Raw genomic sequence first — 24,363 nt, 5'->3', positions numbered from 1 at the left:
CTGAAATGAGGGCACACATATCAGGCTCCCTGACTGTGGTTCCATGACTCAGCCTGCAAGGTTTGTACAACTCCCACCTGCTTTCTAGCTCAGGGAATATACTTTAACTACCTGAATGGATGACATGACCTTCATATTTAAGAAATTAATAACCTCTTTAGGTTTCTGAATGTACAGGGGACAGAAAATTAAGAGGAAAATTAGGTTTATACTACTAGTTATCTAAAATTAGTCTTAATTGCATGCAGAGAGTAGATATTTAAAAATCTATTTAATATAAAACATTCTTATTTCAAGAATAGGTTGGGGATAAATTTGGTGATTCTATCACAATGACCTATAACTTCACAATAAAAGTGCCTCCTGGTGTTCTGCTTGGGAGAGAATTTTTATGGAAATACCCAATTCACTGGTAACTTTCAAGGCATTTCTTTTTGTGAGTACATGCCTTTTTTTTTATTCTAACACCTTAGCTATTGGAAAAACTAGGATAATTGAGAACAGACAAATATAAACCCTATTTGTATTAAAAGTTTGCAGCTCTGTCTTGACTACTTAATTTCTTTTCTGTGCAAGCCTAAGTCCTTAATAGCTTTAAAACCATACTAAGACTTCTGGGACATCCTGTAGATTTTAGTCTACAACAGATATCATCAATGGTTATAAAGTTGATGTTTCGATCATCTATCACAGTTTAGGGACTCAAAAGAGTTTTCACAATAGAAATAGACTGGCCAATAAATGTTTAAAGCAGTTTTAACTCATAAGGTAACACTTAAGAGGCATGGCAGAGGGAAAATGAAGAATGGGGACAGGGGCATCAAGGGAAAAATGTCACTAAGTCAATAACTAACACCTACAACTCAAGGAAGCTGCTAACACCATCACATTAGGGCAGCGCCTGACACCTCCACACATTAGGACACCCACATATGAAGACAGCAATTGACACCTCCACATAAGGGCCAGGAAAAGTAGACTTGATGTTGCCTGGGTTTTATAAGGAGGGAGGGAGATCTCATTCAGACAGGACTAATTGATTTGCCATCTTTAATGTCACAGGAAGGGAAATACTTGCCATTAACTAGGAAAATCTTCCCTCCTAAAAAAACTAAATAAATATGAGAAGTGGGATTTTCCAGAAAAAGGATAGAATGGTGTATGTGCATCTATATATATAGAACTCAAAATAGGACAGGAAAAAAGAAGTATATCTTTGGGCATGTGTTTGCTTTCCAAGATTTTATTTATACATCATCTGCTCTAATAGCTGGTGTCATATTTCCATTTCTGTATCTCTTACTCATAGGGTAATAGGTCCACCATAATTGTCCAGGACATTTTATACACTGGAGGAAAAGTCCATGTTAATAACAACTAACAAAGTTGTGGTATTCAAAAAATAAGTATCCAGAGCAGAGATAGCCTATTATAAGAGAAGCTAGACTTCCCCCCCAAAACAGCAAAAACAGAGGGACATTTTAAATTATCACACCTTAAAATTCAGTTGAATTGCTTGTTGACTATGGATGGGAGAAAGGAGGAGGGGAGGGAAAGAATATGAATCATGTACATGGAAAAATATTCTAAATTAATTAAATAAATTTTAAAATAAAAAGTAAATAAATAAATTATTACAACTATAGCTATCCCAGAAAAGAAGGAATGAGAAAGGGTGACAATTGGCTGACAGGTCTGAATTATATTCCTTTTCATAGACATATGATTTCTGTTTATCACGTGTTGTGGAGAAGAATATTTGTCCCATCCCTTTTTGGTAGTCCTCTGGAAAGTATTCTTCTATTGCCATTGTCCTCAAAGGAACATGGGCTACTTGGGTGTCAAATACAGACTGTCCCAGTCATGACCAGCATTATCTGGGCATAGGCAATCCATTGCTTAAATTATTAATAAATATGTCTACAATACTTTTAATTGGTGCTCTGTCCTATCAGAGGGCAGCTAGATGGCGCAGTGGATAAAGAGAGCTAGACTTGGGCTTAGACTTAGGAAGACTCCTTTCTCTGATTTCAAATCCAGTCTCAGGCATTTGCAAGCTGTTTGACCCTGGGTAGGGCACATTACCCTATTTGCCTCTGTTTCCTTATCTGTAAAATGAGTTGAAGAAGGAAATTCTAAACCACTCCAGTACTTTTTCCAATAAAATCCCAAATGGGGTCACAAAGAGTCAAATACAACTGATTAATAACCAAACAATAAATGCTATCAGAGGTCCACATATGCTTATAGATGCTTACCCACACACTTTCATTATATACTTAATCATATCACACATGTGCTTATCTTACTGAAAAACAACTTACTCAAATCAATGTATTACAAAATGGAAAATTAAAACAAAATAGTCAGTTTTGCTAAGTCTGTCCACAACCTTATTCCTATTTTTTAAAGTAAAGTAAAATTAATTTTTTTAATTCCTTTATTTTTAAAGTAAAAAAAATACTGCAAGTAACATCTGTTCATGTAGAATACTGAATGTAACCTCCATGAGGGCAGAGGTTAGTTTTCATTGGGTCTTTGTATTAAGCTGTATGCCTTGCATTTATTGGTCCTAATAAATGCTTTTCAGATTAAACTGGGAAAAGAAAAGTATTAAATACATTACAGGACACACAGTAGGCACTCAAAAGGATTTTGAATGAGGGTTGATTTGATTTCCATGAATTATTTACACTGAATACTCTAGAGTTACAAGTTCTTTCTCTGATCCTGGCCAGAGTAACTTTTTCCAAATATTTGGCTGTGTGGTGTTTGCTTAGAGAGGCAGGAGAAAAGGAGAGCTGCTCCTTAGTGTTCTTTTATGCTCTCATCAAAAAGCAATAACTCTTCAACTGATGACCCCCATCTCAAATACCCTACCTCCTAAGCCACCCAGAAAAATAGAACGACAATATAAAAATAGATCCAAGATCTCAGAACAATTCACATAGTACCTCACACAGAGCAAGAGCTCTATGTGTTCTTTCAATTAAATTTAACTGGAAGAGGGAAAGCTCTTTGGTTCATGACAGCTGCCTCTTTCTCCTACTAGGTTCAAAGCACTTCTTTTCATTTGCTGTTCATTTCAGGAAAGTAGACATATTATTTGCTTTATTCTTATTGGTGACAAATGATCACCCTTTGAAAGTGGATTTACTAGGGCAGGCAGCTAGGTAGCATGGCGGATGGAGCTCCAGGCTGGAAGTTGAGAGAACCTGGGTTTAAATCTGGCTTCAGATACTTCCTAGCTAGGTGGCTATGGGCAAGTAACTTAGCCTTGATGTAGACCATTTCTTGATGTGGTCCTTTCTGCTCTTCTGTGTTGCAGTTGATACTAAAGGATCAGCTAGGAGGCTCAGGGGATTGAAAACCAGGCCTAGAGATGAGAGATCCTCAGTTTAATTCTGGCCTCAGATACTTCCTAGCTCTTTGATCCTGGGAAAACCACTTAAGCCCAATTGCCTAGCTCTTACTATTCTTCTGACTTGGAACTTTGCATTGATTCCAAAATGAAAGATATGAGGTATTTTTAATGATACTAAGATAAAAGGTAAAGTTTAAAAAGATGATTTGTCATCATTATTATTTAGAAATAAGTCAGAAAGGTCATTCAAAGCCAAGTGTGGTGAATGAGATTAGTGATCAGGCCATATAACTGTTTTTTTGAAACAAAGAAGCAAATTATGACTAACTTAATGGAAATGAACTTTCTGGGAAGTTCACAAAAAATCCAATATCATTGTCTTAAAGTTCTAGATGGTTTAGTCCAAAAGAACTTTGGCTGAATGATATAAATGGTTTTTGTTTGTAGCTTGGCTTTGGTTCAATCCTTGAATTTAAAGGTGCTCTCAAGATACAAGAATTAGAAAATAATCCTATACAGTGGACATCAAGATTGGAAATAATCACGCAGTTACATTCACCAAGAATTTTTTCAGACCCTACTATGTGTCTGGCACTGAGCCTAATTTAAGCTAGGTTTAAACTTCAGTTTAACCCTTGGTAGAAGAAATGTTAATAAGAGTGATCTGTAGACAAAACAGTATGATTTGGTTTAAATTTATGATTTCCTTGATGGAGGGAAAATCATGGTAGGAAAAACGAAATGAAACAAAAACATCTCCCTCTATCAATATTAATTAGTAACTATGCAGCAACCTGTAGTTTTATTAGACAATTACCTGAGGCATTAAAAGGATCCAGTGTCAGATGCATTAAGGGTCCAAGTAGGGCTTAAAGCTATACTTCTTAACTCTGAGCATGACTCACCTACCTCTCTTTTAAGGGTTCTTCACTTTGAGTGTGTGTTATTGACCCTTTGACAGTTTGGGGGAATCTATGAACCTCGTCTCAGAAAAATGATTTCAAGGGTACAAAATTAAACATTGAAATATTAATATATAATCCTTATATTAAAAATGCATAGACTCCATGTTATGAACCTGATTCTATACAATATGGTCTCTCACTAGAGATTAACATTATATTCCCCTCCCCAACCCCTTTTCCTCCCAGCTCCTATTAGACTACCAAAAAAGTGTGTAGCAGGGAATGACAATGCCAATATTTAAATGTAAAGTAAGGGGTAATTATCCAGAAATTAAATAAAATTAAATTAACATTATTAAAATTAAATTAAAAAATCCAGAAATCACTCAAGACCATGCTAAACATATGGCCTGCTTAGGAGCACACAACTATGAAAAGGGCAACTAAAAGAGAAATCATTCCTTAGCATCAGCCTCTTCCTACCCATTGATAAGGGTTATTCCACCAAAGAATACTGATACTTTGGAAAGACTGAGATTATGTCTCATTTAATCATTGCACCTTTCATTTTCCAATTTAGCCCATCTGTGCTTGCCATCGTCTGTAAATAGTAGCACTTTCTAAATGTCTGTTGTAGTTGGATTATCAGTCTTCCCGAGTGAAAGATGAGAGGTTCTAATACCTTCTTCCAATCCTTCTATAGTAGTCTAAATTTAGAGCCAAGAATATTTTAGAGATCATCTAATCCAACCTCCTCATTTTATAGATAAGGAAACTGAGACCGAAATTGGATTATGTGACTTATCCAAGGTCTCCACAGATGGCATCTGAGCTGAGTTTTGAAACAAGGTCTTCTGACTAGATTCAGTGTTCATTTTCTTATGTTCTCCTATCTCCCTAGATTGGGATATTTCTACCCTACCTTCCCCAAACCAACAGTCTCTGATTCCATAGGTAATTTTTTACAAATCTTTTGATATTAATTTGATCTCCTAGATAAAGTATAATCTCTAGTCTCTGATTCCATAGTTACTTGATTGACAAATTTTAATTTAAACTTCTAGGTAAACTATCTTTATCAAGAGAAAAGGATGTCTTAGGCAACTGTAGTCTGGTATTAAAAATGAACTTTAAATGCAATATCTGGATCATACCAGACAAATGGCACCTTATTTGAGAAAACAAGGTTGATTTATTAGGCCTAGACTTTGGTCTGCATCAGCCCATTAGCTTTCTCTCTTACAATTCTACCTCCTGTCTTTTCAGTGAGTATAGATTTGTCTGCCTGGATCTGATCACATCTGTGGAATTAATTGTTAAACTTCAAATTTGAGTTTCATATTTATGTTGGAGAACCCTTCAACGTTGAAAGTCCATCCATCCAGCACAGATCAGCAAATTGAAATTTTTTTTAATTTTATAATATTTTATTTGATTATTTCCATGCATTATTCATTAGAGACAAAGATCATTTTCTTTTCCTCCCCCCCACCCCCGTAGCCGACGCGTGATTCCACTGGGTATCACATGTGTTCTTGACTCGAACCCATTGCCATGTTGTTAATATTTGCATTAGAGTGTTTGTTTAGAGTCTCTCCTCAGTCATATCCCCTCAACCGCTGTAGTTGGGCAGTTGCTTTTCCTCGGTGTTTCTACTCCCACAGTTTGTCCTCTGCTTATGAATAGTGTTTTTTCTCCTAGATCCCTGCAGATTGTTCAGGGACATTACACCGCCATTAATGGAGATGTCCATTACGTTCGATTATACCTCAGTGTATCAGTCTCTGTGTACAATGTTCTCCTGGTTCTGCTCCTCTCGCTCTGCATCACTTCCTGGAGGTCGTTCCAGTCTCCATGGAATCTCTCCACTTTATTATTCCTTTTAGCACAATAGTATTCCATCACCAACATATACCACAATTTGTTCAGCCATCCCCCAATTGAAGGGCATCCCCTCGTTTTCCAATTTTTGGCCACCACAAAGAGCGCAGCTATGAATATTCTTGTACAAGTCTTTTTCTCCATTATCTCTTTGGGGTGCAAACCCAACAGTGCTATGGCTGGATCAAAGGGTAGACATTCTTTTATCGCCCTTAGCAAATTGAAATCTTAAAGAGTTTCTTAGAATAATTAGAAATGAAGTAACTTGCACACTATCACAAAATCAGTGTAAGAATTCAGTCTTGAACTCAATTCTTCCAAACTACAAACTTGGCTTTATAGCCCCCATAATATTTTGCCTCTCATATTTGGTATTATTTGTAGACATGCCAGTTGGGAAGGAAAATTAACATTGAGTGAACAGATCCTGGAATAGAGAGAGTATTGCCCAAAACATAGTATTATTGAAATAATTTCTTCTAAACCTTTATATAACATCTTTAGAGGTAAAAGATTTAGATATGAATATCACCTTTACTACTTACCATGATTTGTGCTAAATTATTGTTCCTCTGTCAATTTCCTCCTCTATAATGTGGAAGGTTTGGACAACATATTCTTTAAGTAAATTCCTTTTCAGTTATAAATCTTATGATCATGAATTTTAGAATGACTGTTCTTCCTTTGGCAAGTTTGGAATGCAGGCTGGAAGTAGTATTAACTAGAGTGAGCAAAACATGGAGGATGGAAGGTGAACATATGGTTATATTCATTCATTCATTCAACAAATACTTATTGAGCGCATACTCTATATATGGCTGGGTGACTAGGAATGGTAGATTTAAATGAACAAATAACCAGATAGATGGTGAAACATGGAGGTCCTCCATTCAATCTGTAAGTGTTCCCAGGCAAGTTTACATTTGACTCCTTGGCTAAAAAGATTGAGGAATGTTAGTTTGATTTTTGACTGTTGTTGCTCAGTCATTTCAGTTATGTCCAACTCTCTGTGACCACATTTGGAGTCTTTGTGCAAAGATACTGGAGTGACTTGCCATTTCCTTCTCCGTCTTATTTTGCAAATAAGGGAACTGAAGGAAACAGGTTTAAGTGACTTGCCCAGGGTCACACAGCTAGTAAATGTCTGAGGCCAGATTTGAACACAGAAAGATAAACCTTTCTGACTCAAAGCCCAGAACTTTATCTACTATGCCAGCTAGCTGCCCTGATACTTTACTAGCATCATAAAAGCCATCATGATAGCTTTTTGTTATCTCTTGATTATTTAATACCTATTAAGGGAGAAGTAATCTTAAAATGGCAGTGTTAGAAGGGATTACTGAGGTCATTAAATATGACTTATACTTGATCTTTTAAACTCTCTCTCTCTTTGACATATTCCCAGCAAGTGGTGATCTGGTACATGTGAAGACCCCATGTGAAGGAGAAGGTCCCACTGCTTTGTGAGGCAAGTTTTTCTCTTTTAATTGATTCTAACTGTTAGGAAAATTTGCCTTATTTTAACTAAAATCTACTTCTCTACAATGTATGACTACTTTTTCTGGGGGTCCCTTCCTTGAACCAATAAAACAATTAAATCCCTTTTGCTCATGACAAGTGGGCAAATGCTTGAAGACAATCTTCCTTTCTCCAGAATAACTATCACCAGATCCTTCAGTCTGTTATCAGATGGCATGGTTTGGAGGGCTGTCACCATCCATTTGAGGTTCTCATCTTATATAAACATTCATTCATATCCCTCCTCTGTAGAAAAACTTCCTTTCCAAAATTATCATTCTCTCATAGGTATCTTTTTTATAAGAACCTAAGCAACTCAAGGACAGACAAGCATGCTTCTTCCTTCAATAAATAATTTTTATTTATCTGTTATTTTTAGCTCTGAAAAGAAAGATGAAATCCCATCTTTATTTTGATCCTCTTTTTTTTCCACCTAAAAATTGTTTAAAAAAAAAAGATTTTGTTTTTCTTGGCCTCCTTCTTTAGCCTTAGCTCATGCAGTGTTCTAGCATTCCTAACACTATTTGTTCAAGGCAATGGTATGCTTTTGTAGTCATCCTCCATTACTTGGTCTTGCTTTCAGCTTTAGTACATAGCTTTACAGAAATTTCATTGGCATCCAAAGGTAATTCAATATGCCATCTAGTTCAAAAGCCTTTTGCACTCCAATCCAATACATAACTTTATTGTAGCATAAGTCAACTGTCAGTGCTCTTCTCTATAAACTCTAGTGGCTCCCTATTATCTCCAGGATCAAGTATAAAATCCTTTATTTTTCATTTAACTGCAATTTGGTCCTTTTGTACTTTTGCAGTCTTACATTTTTTCCCTTCCACAAACTTTTAATTGAATCACATTAAACTATTTGTGTGTGATACTCCTCCTTTCTCCATGCCCTTCATTGTACTGGCTGTTACCTAGGTTAGGAATTCTCTGTCTCCCAACCACTGACACTTGGAATTTATGGCTTTCATTAAAGCCCAAGTCAGTTAAATGCCACCTTCTCCAAGAGGTGTCTGCTGGTCTTCACAAATGCTACTGCCATCCCTTCCTAGATTTATGTTGTCTCAATTTCCCTTCTCCCCCATTAGAATTTAAGCTCCTTGAGAGCAAAGATTATGCTTTTTTCTTATATCTCTAGAACTTAACATGGTGCTTAACAGAGCAAGTATATAATAAATGCTTCTTGTTTCATTGTACTTCATCTTAGAATACAGCAAGAGGCCTCTGTTTTTCCTCTATACGACTAAATAGGGATCTATGGAATTTTGACTAGTTTTGTCTTCCTTGGCAAATAGTTAACATAATTTGCATTTTCTGAGCTTGGCAGTAAGTGGGGAAGTTATCTAGGAGTTTGCTAGGTAAGATGATAAAGCTGGACAAGAATAAAATTGACTTTAGTTTGGATAATTCACAAGAAGAAAATAAATGAAATAGACTAAAGGTAACATGGTACCATGAGGTGGAGTAATTTGCCTTGGTCTTATTTCTGATGTGTATTTATTATGATGTGATCTCCCAGGGATCCTTTATCTCTCCATTCATAAAGAACCTCATGCAATGACATGAATTTTCAGTAGCCAGAATATATCTTAGAGAAGTACAGGTCTTAAATTCCAAACATAATCACATCAACCTTTTATTATGATCATCATTACAGAGTTCACCAACAGAAGACTAAATGTTTTGTCTAATATGTGTCATTTGACATTTTCCCCTCAGAATAACAAAGATTAAAATGCCTAAATTATCTCCTTAACCTAACTATGAAAGATTGGAAATGCCTTTGGGTGGAGCTGGCTGGATGTCATCTTCCTCTGACTAAAAGATGATTATAATTATAAAATAACAACAACAAAATAATAGCATCTTGCACATAGATAATGACTTTCATCTTAAAGTTCTACCTACAAAGTAGAATGCATCACAACCACTTATAATATTTCCTGCTGAAGCCACAAGAGACATTCCCTGAATGCCAAATCTTGCTCATACATAGTCTTCCTCCTTAGGAAATAAAGTCGTTTAATCTACAAGAAGTTTTAGTTATGCAACTTCACTATTTACAAAGACTTAATCAAAAAGGCAGACACTATCAATGACAAAAACCATAACTGTTATTGATCATCTCTGGGTATAACAGACTTTGTTTCCTTCTCTACTATAGAGGAAACTGTACCTACAAAGGAATGTGTGTGTGTGTGTGTATAATAACAGTATATTTTATCTTTTAATACTACAAATATGCACAATTTCTTTTTTTAAGGTTAAAATAAGTAAAAAGCTATAGAATGCAAAAGCAACAGAGAATACACAAAGACTAGAATTGTGAAATATCTTCACATTGACCTACATATAACCTATGACAAAATACTTAACCCAAATTTTACAGGAACTTACTATAAAAGTTCCATAAAAGAAAAAAAATCATACTTCTTTCGTATGAAGAGTCAAAAAATTTTATACTGATTTTCATGATCGTGAGAGCTCCATGCCCCTAACTCTTGCAATATGGAAGGGATACCTATATGTATGTGTTTGTGTGATATATATAAATACACATATATGAGTACACATATATGTGGATATATGCTTATCTATTGTAATTATATATAATGTAACTATAAATATTATAAGAGATTATAATTAGTGGCACAGTGGATAAAGTGAGGTACTTGGAATCAGGAAAAACAGAATGCTCTTGATTTGTGGTTCTGGAGAATACTTTTGATAATCTCATAGACAGCAAAGAGATCAAATCAATCAATACTTAAATTAATTCAGATTATTCACTGGAATGCCAAATACTGAAAAGCTTAAACACTTGTCCACCTAATGAGAAGACTTGACTCAAAGGTGACTCTGGTGTTAGGAAAGATTCAAAGCAAAAGGAAAGGGGCATGGCGGAGGATGAGATGGATGGAGAGTGTCATGGAAATAAGTAGCATGAGCTTGAACAGACTTAAGGAGTTAGTGGAAGATAGAAGGGTCTGGTGTGCTGTGATCTATGAGGTCATAAAAAGTCAGCCATGACTGAATGACTGAACAACAACATTAAGAACAAGCAATGAACTAGAATACAAGGGGGGCAATATTAATTTATTAAGCATTAATTAAGCAACTAGTAAATGTCAAGCACTGTGCTAAGCACTTCTCAGTTATCTCACATGATCCACAACAACAAAACAACCAAAACTGAGGCAAAGGTAAAGTAAATTGCACAGTGTCATATAACTAATAAGTGTTTGGTCTCTGAGGTCCCAAAGATTTAGACATAACTAAATGATTGAACAATAATATATATTATTCACTTTGATCTCCTTTGTGATTGTGAAAATATACTTTGTTTTTCCCTTTTCATTTCATAGTTTTATTAGATATTTCTCTCTCCCTCTCTTCTTCCCCCACCTCTCTCTCTTTCATTGTGTATGTATGTGATTATATGCATACATAGATATACATTTATAACTCATTCTCATAAATATTTTATGTAGATAAAAAAGTAAGTTTATAGGTCAGTAGTTACTGAATTCCTCTAACTCATTTTTATTTGTTATGGTTCTCCATTGGAAAGTTATATTACTGCTTGTTATTCTTTTCCTGAGAGTTGCCAGGGCAGAAACATTAAAATTTTTCTCTCCAAGATAACTATCAATACCTTACTTGATAAAGCAATGGCCTGTTCTCAGTATACTTCTCCTTTTTTGCCTTATTTGAATTGTTTGACATTGCTAACCCTGACCTCCTCTAGGAAATTGTCTTCTTTGATTTTGGGGGCCCAGTTCTTTCCTCCTTAGTCTCCTTTAAGGTTTATCATCATCATTATCATCCTGTTCACTAATTATGGGCAACCCCTCATCCCTGTCCTAAGCCCTCTTTTCTTTTTTCTCTATATATTCTGCCATAACAATCTCATTAAAATGTTTTAATTATCATCTCTCGACTCTCAAATCTACTTATCTATCCCCAATTTGTACTTTAAACCCCTGACTCATAGTACTAATTCCTCAATGGATGTATCCACCTTCATGTCCCAAGGAATCTAAAACTCAAGAAGAACAAAGCATTTCTCAATATATTTCCCCTCTACCTCATCTCTTCCCCCCACCAGGCCAAATATGTCCATTCTTACTGATGTAACCATGCTATCATCTTTGACTCTTTTACCTCTTTCCCTTCTCAAATAAAATCAGTCACTAAGACTTGATGATCCTACCTTCCTGAAATTTATCAAAACTGGTCCATTCTGACCACCAACAGTGTCAAGTTTAGGCTCTCATCCTCTCTCACTTGCACAATTATGAGCCTGTTAATCAGACTCCTTGTTTTCCATCTCTTTCCACTCCATAAGAGAATCTTCTTCCATAAGTTATCAAATTGATATTTTTTTCAAAAATTTCACCATTTCTCTCCACTACCACTTTAAAAATCATTGGTAGTTACCTGATTCCTCTTGTATGAAATTCAGAATATTTGCCTTTGTAAAAACAAATTGGCAAGTTATAAAATAAAATATTTATTGAAATGGTTCAATATAAGGATAAAAAAGGATTTCTAATTCTAAGGGATTCTAAATCCACCCAAATAAACTCCCAGGTTCTGCAAGGAACCACTTCTCCTGTGTTTCACAGGATACACTAATCCTTCCTGATCTAACTAACTCAAGTTTATACTATCTAAATAAAACTACCATTAATATCCTTATAAATCTTAACTTTGCCTTCAAATTACAAAATAGCAAAGGCTAGCTGGTTAAGTCTCAACAAGAATCAAGTTAGGACTCTGAGTCTGTTAAGACTTCTCAGAGTCCAAACCAAAGACCAGATATTTCTTTGGTCTTCTCAGATATAGACCAATTCATGAAAACCACAATAGATATTCAATAGTGTTTTCCAAGTTGAGAAAGGAAAACACTAAGCTCCTTCAGATCTTTCCCTCAAACAGAGAGAGAGGCAAAGATGTTACCTCCTGAGAGAGAATCTCTGAAGTGCGTCTCTGCCAACTTCCAGAGAGCAACTGCCAATTGCCAGAGAGTAATTGACACAGAAAAATGGTTATAACTGTCACATCTGAAATTAACATGCTCTCTCAGCACTGCTTCAAACTCCAGGTCTTTTCTTAAGCAGCTACTTTACTTCTTATCCCTAAACTAATAAAACAATACTTATTTTCTAATATCATCCTTACAATTTCCCCCCTTACTTACTCACACATAATACATTCCAGGAAAAGTGGCCAATTTATATACAACTCACTATACATAATATACCACCTCCTTCGTCCATGTGCTTGTGTCCTCTTCTATTTGCCTGGAATCTCTAGCCGTCTTCAAAGATTAGTCAATAAAAAAGCAGTTGGTTATTTATTAAGTTCTTACTATGTATTAAACACTGTGATAAGATCTGGGTATACAAAAGGAAGTCAAAGACAGCCCCTGCAGTCAAGGAGCTCACAATCTAATGGGATCAAGTGCCACCTTCTATGAGAATGCTCTCCTCATTCTCCAACTCTCTCCTTCTTGAGCATATTTGTATCATGTTGTATATGCTTTCTATTTATTTAAGCTGTTCATTCCTCAAGGGCCAATACTCATTTGTGTTTTTTTTAATTTTGTATTTTGTGCATGCTTGCTTTCCTTTGCATGTTCAGCCACTAGTAAAATGTCTTAAACTGAATAAAGACTTTATATATCATACTTAATTATATGGCTTATTTAACACCCTCTTCCCCAAAAACATCCATGCAAGTGATCATAATGAACATCAACAATAGTCATGGAGGGGAAGGAGAATCATGAGAGAGCAGTAGGCTAAATGGAGCAGGAGAATGCCTCTTTTCTTGATGGGAATCCTGTACAATATGATTATATGTGTGATAGCTTCAGGGCATTTTTAGCCCCAGGTGTTGAGCCACCTCATACTCTGCCCTCCCAGTTCTTCCTGAATACTACTTCCCTGAGTCACTGCTAAGCACCCACCAAATGAGACCCACCAAATAAAAAACCATTGGCAATTTCTCCAAATCCTATAGATGGCTCTGACCACAGGAAATTTATTCCCATGGAGTGAATTATGTATAGTCACTTAATTACTTCTTTCTGTGTCTTATACATAATAAACATCTATGTCTCATAGTTTGGACAGCTTGTTAACTGGTTGGTTGGTTGGTTGGTTGGTTAATTAGATTCCCTATTTCTAGCCTACTCTTTTCCTTCATTAGCAATTTCTGGAAGATTCTTCCCAATAGACATTTTATGCTTATATTTTATTTGCACTCCCTCATCCAAGTCTTTCTATTTCCCTCCAACCCTTAGTTTTCTTGTCAGGTTGAAAGAATCATGTCATACTTACACAACTAATTGTGTGCCTTTTTTGGTGATTTTATCCCTTTTCTTTTCCTTTACTTTCCCACAATTATGATTTATAAACATGTATTCACCTTAAAATCTCGGCAAACGGTGACAGTAATAAAAAATCTACCAGCTAAACTGTCAATCTTTTTTTTTTAATGTTTCAAATAAGTTTAATTTAGGCAAGATATTTAAGCAAATCTCTTAAAAGTAGAGGTATTTGGCTTTATTTTATTTAAAACATTTTCTATACAAATTTTATTTTTAATTATTAATTCAAACAACAATATCAGTTTTAATATATAAAAGTAAAACACTGAAAATATGGTCTTTAAGTTTTTTAATGCATTTAAAATTGAACTCTACTAACCACAAACAAACATTTATTAAGCACATACTACATTCCAGACACTCTGATATATACACACACACACACATATATATATATATATATATATGTATGTATGTATGTATGTATGCAAATACGGTCCTATCCCTCAAGGATCTTGCATTTGAGTGAAGGAAGACACAACATGCAAATAATTAGGAGACTATAAGAATCATGTGGAATAGATAGAAGTCCAATTCATGTGGGAAGTCACTAGCACAAGGAGGAACCAAGAAAAATCTCCTTCAGGATTTAGGACATGGGCTAAAGGAAATTAAAAACTCCCAGGGGCAGAAGTGAGGAGAAATAACATTCCAGGTTTGTGGGGCCAGTGCTGTGTAAACTACCCTGTTTATTGACATCTCCTTCTGAAATTCTTTCTGATCTCTTCTATTTACTTTTTAAATGATTCCTAGGTTCATTTTCTTTCTTTCTTTTAATTTTTTAAAATTGCTATTGCTACCCACCGACTCTTCCCCTTTCTAAATGATCCACTGTAAGAATTAAACATAGTCAAAGGAAACAAAGCACTATATTGTCTTTGTCTGAAAATGTCTGTTTCTCAATTTCTAGTTCATGAACTTTCTACCAAGAAGTGTCAAGATTGGCCTTCCTTCCTTCTAATACTATTTCAATTATCTTATCTAATATTATATAAATTTATATTACATAAAATAATTATATTAAATTATATATAAATCATATAAAATAAAATGTAAACTTTAATTCTCTCCTCATAATTATTATTAGAGTATCTTTACAATATAGATATGTATATCAAAAAAACATAATGTTTGCCATAGAAAACCTGTCACAAAATTTATTAGCAAACATGTTGGAAACAATATATATATATATATATATATTTCTCATCTTTTCCTTCTTCTCCATTCCCATTAATTCCATATTCATGAAGACCCTTATCTCCACCCCAACCTTATTTTAGTAATATGGGCACCTCCCTTTCTCCTATGTCATTGATTATCAAATCTAATCATTTAGAAGATGCAATAATAGTAATAATAACTTCCATTGATTTTACCCCTTATGTCTTACAAAGTACTTTACATACGTTGTGTTATTCATCCTCATAATCACCTTGAGGGGGTAGGCATTATTATTATCTGCATTTTTACATATGAGGCTCACACGACTAATAAGGGTCTGAAGTGAGATTTTCACCATCTTCTTGATTTTAAGTCCAATGTTCTACATTATTAGTCATCTTTTTGCATGCCCTTAATTTTATCTCCTTCACAGTTAGATTGTAAGCTCTTTGAGAGAAGAAATTGTTGGTTTATATTTCTTTATATCAGGAAGTTTTTCGTAATGACATCAACACTCACAGTATTCACACTCAAAACTCTTCTGTTAGTTAAACCACCCAAAATTTGTATTTCCCTGGCATAGCCATTGAAAACCCAGGATCATCTTCAGATGACTAAGGCATCAGAGTAGGATTTTCATCCTATAAGAATGGGAGAGTCAATTCAGGAAATGCTAGACACAAGCTATACATAAGCTTTATCTTAGAAAGTTTCATCAAAAATTCCCAGTTAACGGCAATGAGACAGAGAGAGAAATTAACCTCTTTGGATCAGGCCTTCAGGATTTGACCAAGTCCATGTGAGTCCAAATTCAGAGAGGTTTTGGAGGAAGGGATGTCTAACCACAGGGTAACTTGTATAAAGTCTCTGAAGTGTTTTGTTTCCCCAGTGATTTTCTATCACTTCTCTCTTTTTATCTTAAGCAGGTGGGAAGGAACCGATTCCCTTCAAATAGTTCCTTCTCTCTGATCCCATGGGGATGGGGAGGGACAAAGGTATTATTAACTAGCCATCTCTTCTTTCTTCTCCATTGGAAAGCTAGCTTAATTCACCTACTTTTTCATATTTAATGGATGTTATATATCTCCATTTAGCAAGTAGGAAGGCCATCATGTGACTTCCTTCCCCTGGTGTACAAAAGGCAAGTTCATGCTAAGCCCAGCTCCTTGAAGCTTTGAATGCCTCCTCTCATTACACAGTCTTTTCCTAAAGAAAAAAAAATTAAAATAAAATCAATCAAGCCTTACCCTTCTCACAGTTCTACAAAGCAGCTTTCTGGGTCTCTCTCTATATTATCCCCTTTAATTGTGCTTTGACTAGATGTCAGTAGCTAAAAAGAAACCCAGTCAAGTTGTTTTCATCCTCTTAGAATATGTGGGTATAGGGCACTGGCACCTTTACAGACTCAATTGGCCTTCTCAGAGTCAACTTACAGTTGGGAAGCTTTGGAAACTACCTGAATTGGTAACTTTCTCTCTGCTCTGCCTTTGCTCATCTTTGTCTATTTATTGTCCCCCTTCCCATATTTTGTTTCTATCAATGTCTGTCTCTCTATATGTGTCTCTGTTCATCTATATTTCCATTTTGTAGTAAGATTCCTCCCAGCAGACTGGCTGGATGAGAATAATTTATTCCAATGACCATGAAGGCAGCTGAAGCATGCACCCCTGAATGCTTAGTTTTACTAGTCACTAAATTGCAGACTTTCCTTGGGCATTTGCCTTTTGTCCTGCCACTGGACTTTAGTGACTTTGGAAGAGAACAAGAGGCTGATGACTTTGTGCATCTCTGCCTCACTTAATTCCAACTAATACAAATCAAAGCATCAACACCATTATACCATTGGTCCTCTTTAAAAATGAAGGATGAATAATATCAATCTTTCTTTCTAGGTCCCCCGTCTCTCTCTATCTCTCTGTCTCCATCTCTCTTTTCCTCTTAAAAAAAAAAGAACCCTGGTTTAGACCAGCATTAAATATCTCCCACAACACAATATCTTTCTTCATTTTATCAATACTTGATTTGACAGAGTTTTTTTCTGTCCTCTCGATTTCAAAACCCAATTTATAAGAATAGTTTAATTGGCTGCCAATACTGTCAATGAACCAAACATAATAATAACTGGTATTATAGCTCCTCAAAGTTTTCAAAACCACTTTAGGTATCCTTGTAACCATCACAGCTCTGTGAGGTATTATTCACATTTTACAAACCAGAAAACTGAAAATGGGAAATTAAGTGATTTTCCAAGTCCACAGAACTATTAAGTGTCTGAAGCAGGATCAATCTAATTTCTGCCAGCTTCCAAATCCACCCCTATATCCACCACACCACCTAGATACCCTAAACATGAATTGATTGAATGGTTACTGTTAAGTATAACATTTTTAAGTCCTGGGATTGTTATACAAGAAATGTCAGAGGTGTTATCTGACCCTCATGAAGTTTATAATCATTCTCCTCTTTTTGTATCATCTTTGTTCAATATGTATTGACTGTTTCTATCTCAAACTGCCCTTCTCTTTGATAGCTAGAAGGGCAATTTTATTTTCTATGGCTCTTATTCTCTTTCCTCTCTCTTTGATCCTTTATGTTTTTTCTTCATTCCTTCTACAGCTGTCACTTTAAAGTACTCTTTTCCTTTCTTCCCTCTTTCTGATCTCCATTCATTATCTGGAACCTGTGAGTCCTACTTGTCCTGTTTGAACTTGTCTGGTGTCTGGGACAGGTGATGCTGCCTCCACTTCTTCCTTAGCCCATGTTTATCATCAGTTGCCTAAGGGCGAATGCTTCTCCTCTTCACAAAGGTTGCCCATACCCTCTTCCTACAATCATCTCTATTGTGTTCCAGCTCCTCACACCTGAATCATCTGAGCAGTCTACCTACCACAATCATTTCACCACATTAGGTTAAAGTCAGCAGTGCCCTGGTGGCTTCCACTATGCCACAAATTTGTTCTGAAACAAAATGAATGCTGTGTTCAGCACACATCTACTCAGAGATGCTATCCAGAGATTAGCCACTCTGCAATCTTTTCCTTCTGGAAGTTCTCAGCCTTGATTTCATTTTTTATGTCCTTCCAGGATGACCACATAGATTTTCCTGGCACTCATCCCTACTATCCTCTCCCCCAACTCAAATAATAAGTGTTTTCATTAAAAAAGCAAAATGGCAAAGCAAGTGATACCCAACTGATAAGAACAAATTGGAAAAGAATATTTTCAATAAAAGTAATTAATGGGTCATAGAAATGTGACATTAATAATCAAGATATATATAAAGATAAGAATTTGTATATCCACATGTATATTAAATTGTAATTTTAAAGCCAGATATTATAAATTTACTGAAAAATAATTGTCAGGGGCATGTAGGTGACTCGGTGGACTGAGAGACGGCCCAAGAAATGGAAGATCCTGGATTCAAATATGGCCTAGGCCACTTTCTAGTTGTGTGACCTTAAGCAAGTCACTTCATCACAATTGCTAGCTTTTCCTGCTCTTCTGCCTTGGAATCAGTAAGGAGGTAAGGGTTTAAAAAAGAGAAAGAAAGAAGCAAATAGGATTGTCATGGGGGAAATGAATAAGCATTTGTACAGTGCCCACTGTGTGCCAGCCATTATGCTAAGCTCTTTTTTTACAAATATTATCTCATTTAATTGTTACAATAACCCCACAAGGTAGATGCTGTTATTATTTCAATGATATGGTTGAGAAAAGTTAATCAAACAAAGGTTGGGTGACATGTCCAGAGGCATGCAGTTGGGAAGTATCTGAGCCCTCAGGTCCTCCCGAGCCCAGACCTAACACTCTAGCTCTTACTCCACCAGGTCCCACATGGTTTGTAATAATGAGTCAATACATAATACGAATTACCAGAAAATGAGAAAGTTAAAACTAAAAAACACATTAGCGTTCAGATAATACATACATGGTGCCCCCAATGTCTTATTACTATTTTGAGTTATTTATTAATTAAAGCGTAAACCTTCACAAGACTTTTGGGAAATCATATATATATATGAATAGACACAGGGACTGGACCCTTTGATTTATTTGCATAAAGCACTCCTAATTAAGGAAACTTCTATTACCAATGCATTTGGTTCCTGATCTGCAGCTTAATGTCTTAGAAGGTTCTCTTAGAGGGTACTTAGAGAGTAAGTTATTTGTTCAAGATCATACAGTAAGTATATGTCAGAGGTAGGACTTGAACAGTAGTCCTCCTGGCTTACAAACCTGCTACCTGTCCATGACACCATAATGCTTTCCATGTCCCTACACACACATACATATGCCCACATACACTTATATTTACATGTGTTTATGCATCTATTTGTATATATACATATAAAGACTTTATATTTTAAAAGTCAGCATTATTAAATATATAAAAATAAGCATGAATAAAATACAATCAGTAAAATCATGGTTAAGAATAGTCTCAAAACTTTAAATGGATAAATGAATAAATAAATACAAAAATATATACATTAATAATTAAACTGGTCTACAACATTTGATCTCTGATCTCTATGCCTTTTCCTACCCTCTCCCCCTGTCTAGAATTTGGGAATCACCTCTTAGAAGCTATGGTCTCTTTCAGAACTCAATTCAGGCACCACCTCCAACATGAGGTGTTTCTCTGTCCCCCATCCATTAGTTAGTACCACCAACTCCCTTTAGCTTCCATCTATCAGTGCCTCCATTATTACCCACAAATGTCACCACATACATTCAATCATTTATACTGCTGGTTCTAAATTGTCTCATCATGGTGATATGCTCCATATAAGTCCCTCAACCACTAATTTCTGCAGTAACTAGCAGTTCCTGGCCCCAAAATCAATTTTGTCAAACCAGACTTGTGGCCAGGATACCATTTTCCAAGAGTTTCCCATGTTAAGAATGCCCCAGCAGTCATTTGAACTCTTTATGTTCCAAGTGGTTTTTGACTACATGGTAATTTATTTTTTGCCCATTCTGGTTGACTTGAATGTGGCATGTCATTTCTCAAAGGGCATTAACACCTCAAATATTTCTCTTTTTAAAAAACCCTTATATATTATCTTATAATCAATACTGTTGGTTCCAAGGCAGAAGAACAAGGGCTAGGTAATGGGGGTTAAGTAACTTTCTCAGAGCACACAGCTGGGAGGTTTTGAAGGTCATATATTTGAATCCAAAATCTTCCATCTCAAAGCATAGCTTTCAATCCACTGAGCCACCTAGCTGTCCCCCCAACTATTGCTCTTGTCACATCAGCCCAATTGAACATTACTAAGAGAAGTTGCAGAGTTCCATGCAGACCCAGAATACTTCAATTGACTCAGATCTCAGGGATGTTCAATATTTTAATTTCTTTATCAGACAATTAAAAATCATGTTACATAAGAAAGCAGGTGATGCTGACAATGGAATAACACAATTTTATTTGGCTCCCTGTATCTACATCTTCTTTTATTTCTGAACCAACACTAGCCCTAAACTTTGAACCAAAGGACAAAAAGTAAAATTCTAAGTCAGAGATCATTAGTGAAAAAATGTCTTCTTTGTCAAGGTTGCTAGGTATGATATACTTTTCTCTTTCAGCACTTGAATTTTCTGGTTAACATATTCTTTCTCTTTCTGGATATTCTGAAGAAAAACCACGAACATAACTAGACATTGAATTATACCTTGTCTCTTTTCCTATTTTCTTCATTGGTTCTTTTTTCATAGCTTCATTTATTTGGGGGTTATCTCCCCTGTTTGCCTTAGTTTTTTTTTTTCCACTGATGGCTTAAGTTTCCTGGCTTTTTGTCTCTCAAAGGGAGAAAGCTATCCTTTCATCTCTAGTATATTCTTCATCTTGTTTCCATAGCACTTTTAAAGTGTCTATTATCTCATTCCAAATTACTCCCTAACAATAATCAAAAATCAATGATACCATCTGGCCTCAGACACTTCCTACCTATGTGACCCTGGGCAAGTCACTTAGTCACAGTTGCCTAGTCCTTACTGCCCTTCTGCCTTGGAACTTTACTTACTGTCAATTCTAAGACAGAAGGTAAAGGTTTAAAAATAGAGAGAGAAAGAAACCAATTATACCCCCTTACCACATGTTCCACACTTTAAAAGAAAGGATCAAAAATTAAAATTTCTCAATTTTAAAAAGGGGAACTGAAGTACCACAAAACCATTTCCCAAAGATCTTTAGTTAGTCAGTGGAAAGAAACAATACTACTACTACTTGGGTCTCCCAAACTCTTGTAAGTGTCCTTTCCATTGGTGGACTTCCATAAGAACTCACTATATGATCCTCTGAGTCCCAAGGAATCAGGATGGATGTTCTCAAAAGGAGTTGAAAGGAGGGGCAGCTGGGTCACTCAGTGGGTTGAGAGTCAGGTCTAGAGAAGGTAGGTCCTAAGTTCAAATTTGACCTCAGTCATTTCCCAGCTGTGTGACCCTGGACAAGTCACTTGACCCCCATTGCCCAGCCCTTACAACTCTTCTGCCTTGGAGTCAATCCAAGGTGGAAGGTAAGGGTTAAAAAAAAAAGAGTTGAAAGGAAAAGTGCATTTAGCATCTATCCACTGTAGTTGGGGTTTTCTTCTAATAGTATTTAAAACCTTAAGCCCTCGCTCTGCCATATGACTTCTTAGAGATAGTGCAACCTGAATCAGAATTTCAGAGGTGAGTCAGTTAGCATGGTGAAAGGTATGCCTGTTGACAGAAAGAAAACTGCCATTCAACACTTTTGCTGGTGGCTTAGGAATGAAAGACAAAAAAGTAGCATTCAAAACTTTTGACATCTTTAGGTGAAAAATATGTTCTTCCAGGTTATTTTTTTCCCTCTTTCAATCCCTTGCTCCTTCACCCTTCACAACAAAATCATTTAAAATGGGAACAGACCAAACAGCAGAGTGGTCCTCCCCTGACAGGATGATGAACTAGATGACCTCATAGGTCTTTTCTTTTTCTAATCTCTAGCAGTTCTAAGAGCTCAGACTTTTGACATAGACTAATGGGAGGAGGAAAAGCCTATAGAACCATAGAAATTAAATCTTCCAAAGGCTGGATAGGTTGTCTTTTCCAGACATTCCACCAAAGTCAGGTCCACAGGCTCTATAATGTACTCACTTGGTTCCACTCAGTCTAATTTTTCCTGCTAATAGGCTGGCTTTCCCCTATGAAATTTGAGCTGCACTGACTGCGCCATGGTCCATCCTGACAAGCCTGGCTCTAATATCAATAAACAAATCAAAAACAAATCATCCATATTTCACAGTGAAGCACTTCAACGTGGAGCACTATAATTTACTCAGAATATTGGAATTCATAGAGTGCCTTAAAGAAAAAAATACCCCAAGCTCCAAAGAAAAAAAACATAAAGAAAAACAAAACACCTCAGTGATGGGCCTCTATCCAATATCATTTCAGATGACAGTAAAATGCTTCACATAAACGATTTCTCTCAATTTAATTCTACAGATGTGATAGTGTCAAGCCTACTGGGGGCGGGTGGGAATGAGAGAATCTTCTCTCTTTCTATAATTCTCAGGCCTTCCTGACCAAGTATTTAGGGAGACAGCGTGATATAGTAAGAAAATCACTAGATCAGGACTCCAGAAACTTGGTCTCAGCTCAGTTCTGAAACTGATTTGCTGTGTGACTTGAAGGAAGTCACCAACCTTCTTTGTGTTTGTTTTCTCATCTGTAAAATGGGAATAATAGTGCTTGCTCTATCCACCCCACATGATTGCTCAGAGAAAGAATCTTCATGTCTGTGAAGGAACTATGAACCCCATAGCGAGTATATTCTAAAAATGCAAGATTTATCCATGAAGAAAGAAACCAAGGCTCGGGGGAGTTATACTGCCAAGTTTAGTGACAGAGGCAAAGGTGTGCAGATAATATACATATATATATATACACATATATATATATACATATATATATATATATAAAGTATGTGGGTGTGGGTGTGTAGTTGTCTTCTATGCTTGAATTTTAAAGAAAAATCAGTCATCTGTGTATCATCTGTGCTTGAACAAAGTGTAATTGTTGCCTCTGACAATGTGCTTATGGATGTTAAGTTATCTTGATTGGCAAGATACATATTAGCACATAATGTATATACGAATAACATATGCAACTGAGAGTGACAAGATAACATCTTATATGTATTATTTGTTATATATAATAGCATGAGAGATAACACAGTAAGGTTGAAAATGATGTTGATAAGTCTGTAGAGTGCTGAAATCAACAAGATCGAATTAAAGAGAGAGATGGAACGTTTTCTATTTGGTTGCAAACAATGACTGCCCAATTGAAAGAGTAACTATGAAATGGATTTATCTGATCATAATCTTTTATCATTTCCTATTTCCCTCTGCCTTATGAACCACAATCTCTGCCCTAGAATCCCTTGGGCTCTTAAACTATCACCAATCCCCCCCACCACATTTGAAACCTGCATTATTTCTACTTCCTTCACATTCTTTGCTCCAACTGATGTGCTACTGAATAGAACTAGAAGAAATCATGAACTTTTGCTGACTTGTTTGTCCACAAAGTAATGTTCTCTAATCCGAACAAGCCCTCCTTGCATCAAAGCAACTTGGCTGTATTGCAGAGGGTATTCTTCCTCAAGTCTGATTTGGAATACATGACTTCAGAGATTTCTTACAATTCCTACATCTTGTGAATCAAACTTTAATGGACAGACAAGATTTTTTTAAAAAATATATAAGGGGATGGGGAAGAGTTTCTGATGACAGGGAACAGTTTAAGCAAAGTCAAATGGGTGAGAGGGCATATGAAATATTCAAGAAAATCTAGTTGCTTGGGTAAGTGGAGGAAATAAGAGAAAATCACTGAAGCTCGCATTTATGTTGTGCTTTAAATTCCTGAGATGACTTCCTTCACATCAATTCTGTGAGCTAGGTCAATGGAAAATGAAATGCATTGTTCAATTAAATTCAATTCAACAAGCATGTATTAAATGCCTACTTTATGTAGAAAGCACAGACATTTCTCTAGATCCATGATTTCCTAGATATAGCATGTTCTCTCTCTGTATATAATCTGTGTCTCTCTAGGAGGGTTTTTCTACACCAGCATAGATTAGTATTGTTTATGCAATT

At 35.9% G+C, this 24,363-nt stretch overlaps 1 long non-coding RNA gene across 1 annotated transcript in view; it reads left to right on the top strand.

The window, feature by feature from the left end:
* Positions 1 to 10,716: 10,716 nt before the first annotated feature.
* The window catches only part of LOC103104159 (uncharacterized), a 54,511-nt gene continuing 40,864 nt past the window's right edge, over positions 10,717 to 24,363 (top strand). The window contains exon 1 of the long non-coding RNA XR_471998.3: positions 10,717 to 10,874. This is a non-coding gene — a long non-coding RNA (uncharacterized LOC103104159). The remainder of the gene's footprint in view (positions 10,875 to 24,363) is intronic.

The sequence above is a fragment of the Monodelphis domestica genome, chromosome 8 (genome assembly GCF_027887165.1).
Source record: "Monodelphis domestica isolate mMonDom1 chromosome 8, mMonDom1.pri, whole genome shotgun sequence".
NCBI classification, from domain to species: Eukaryota; Metazoa; Chordata; class Mammalia; order Didelphimorphia; family Didelphidae; genus Monodelphis; species Monodelphis domestica.
Note: the sequence above shows the minus strand (reverse complement) of the source record. Positions and strands in the feature narration are given on the sequence as shown.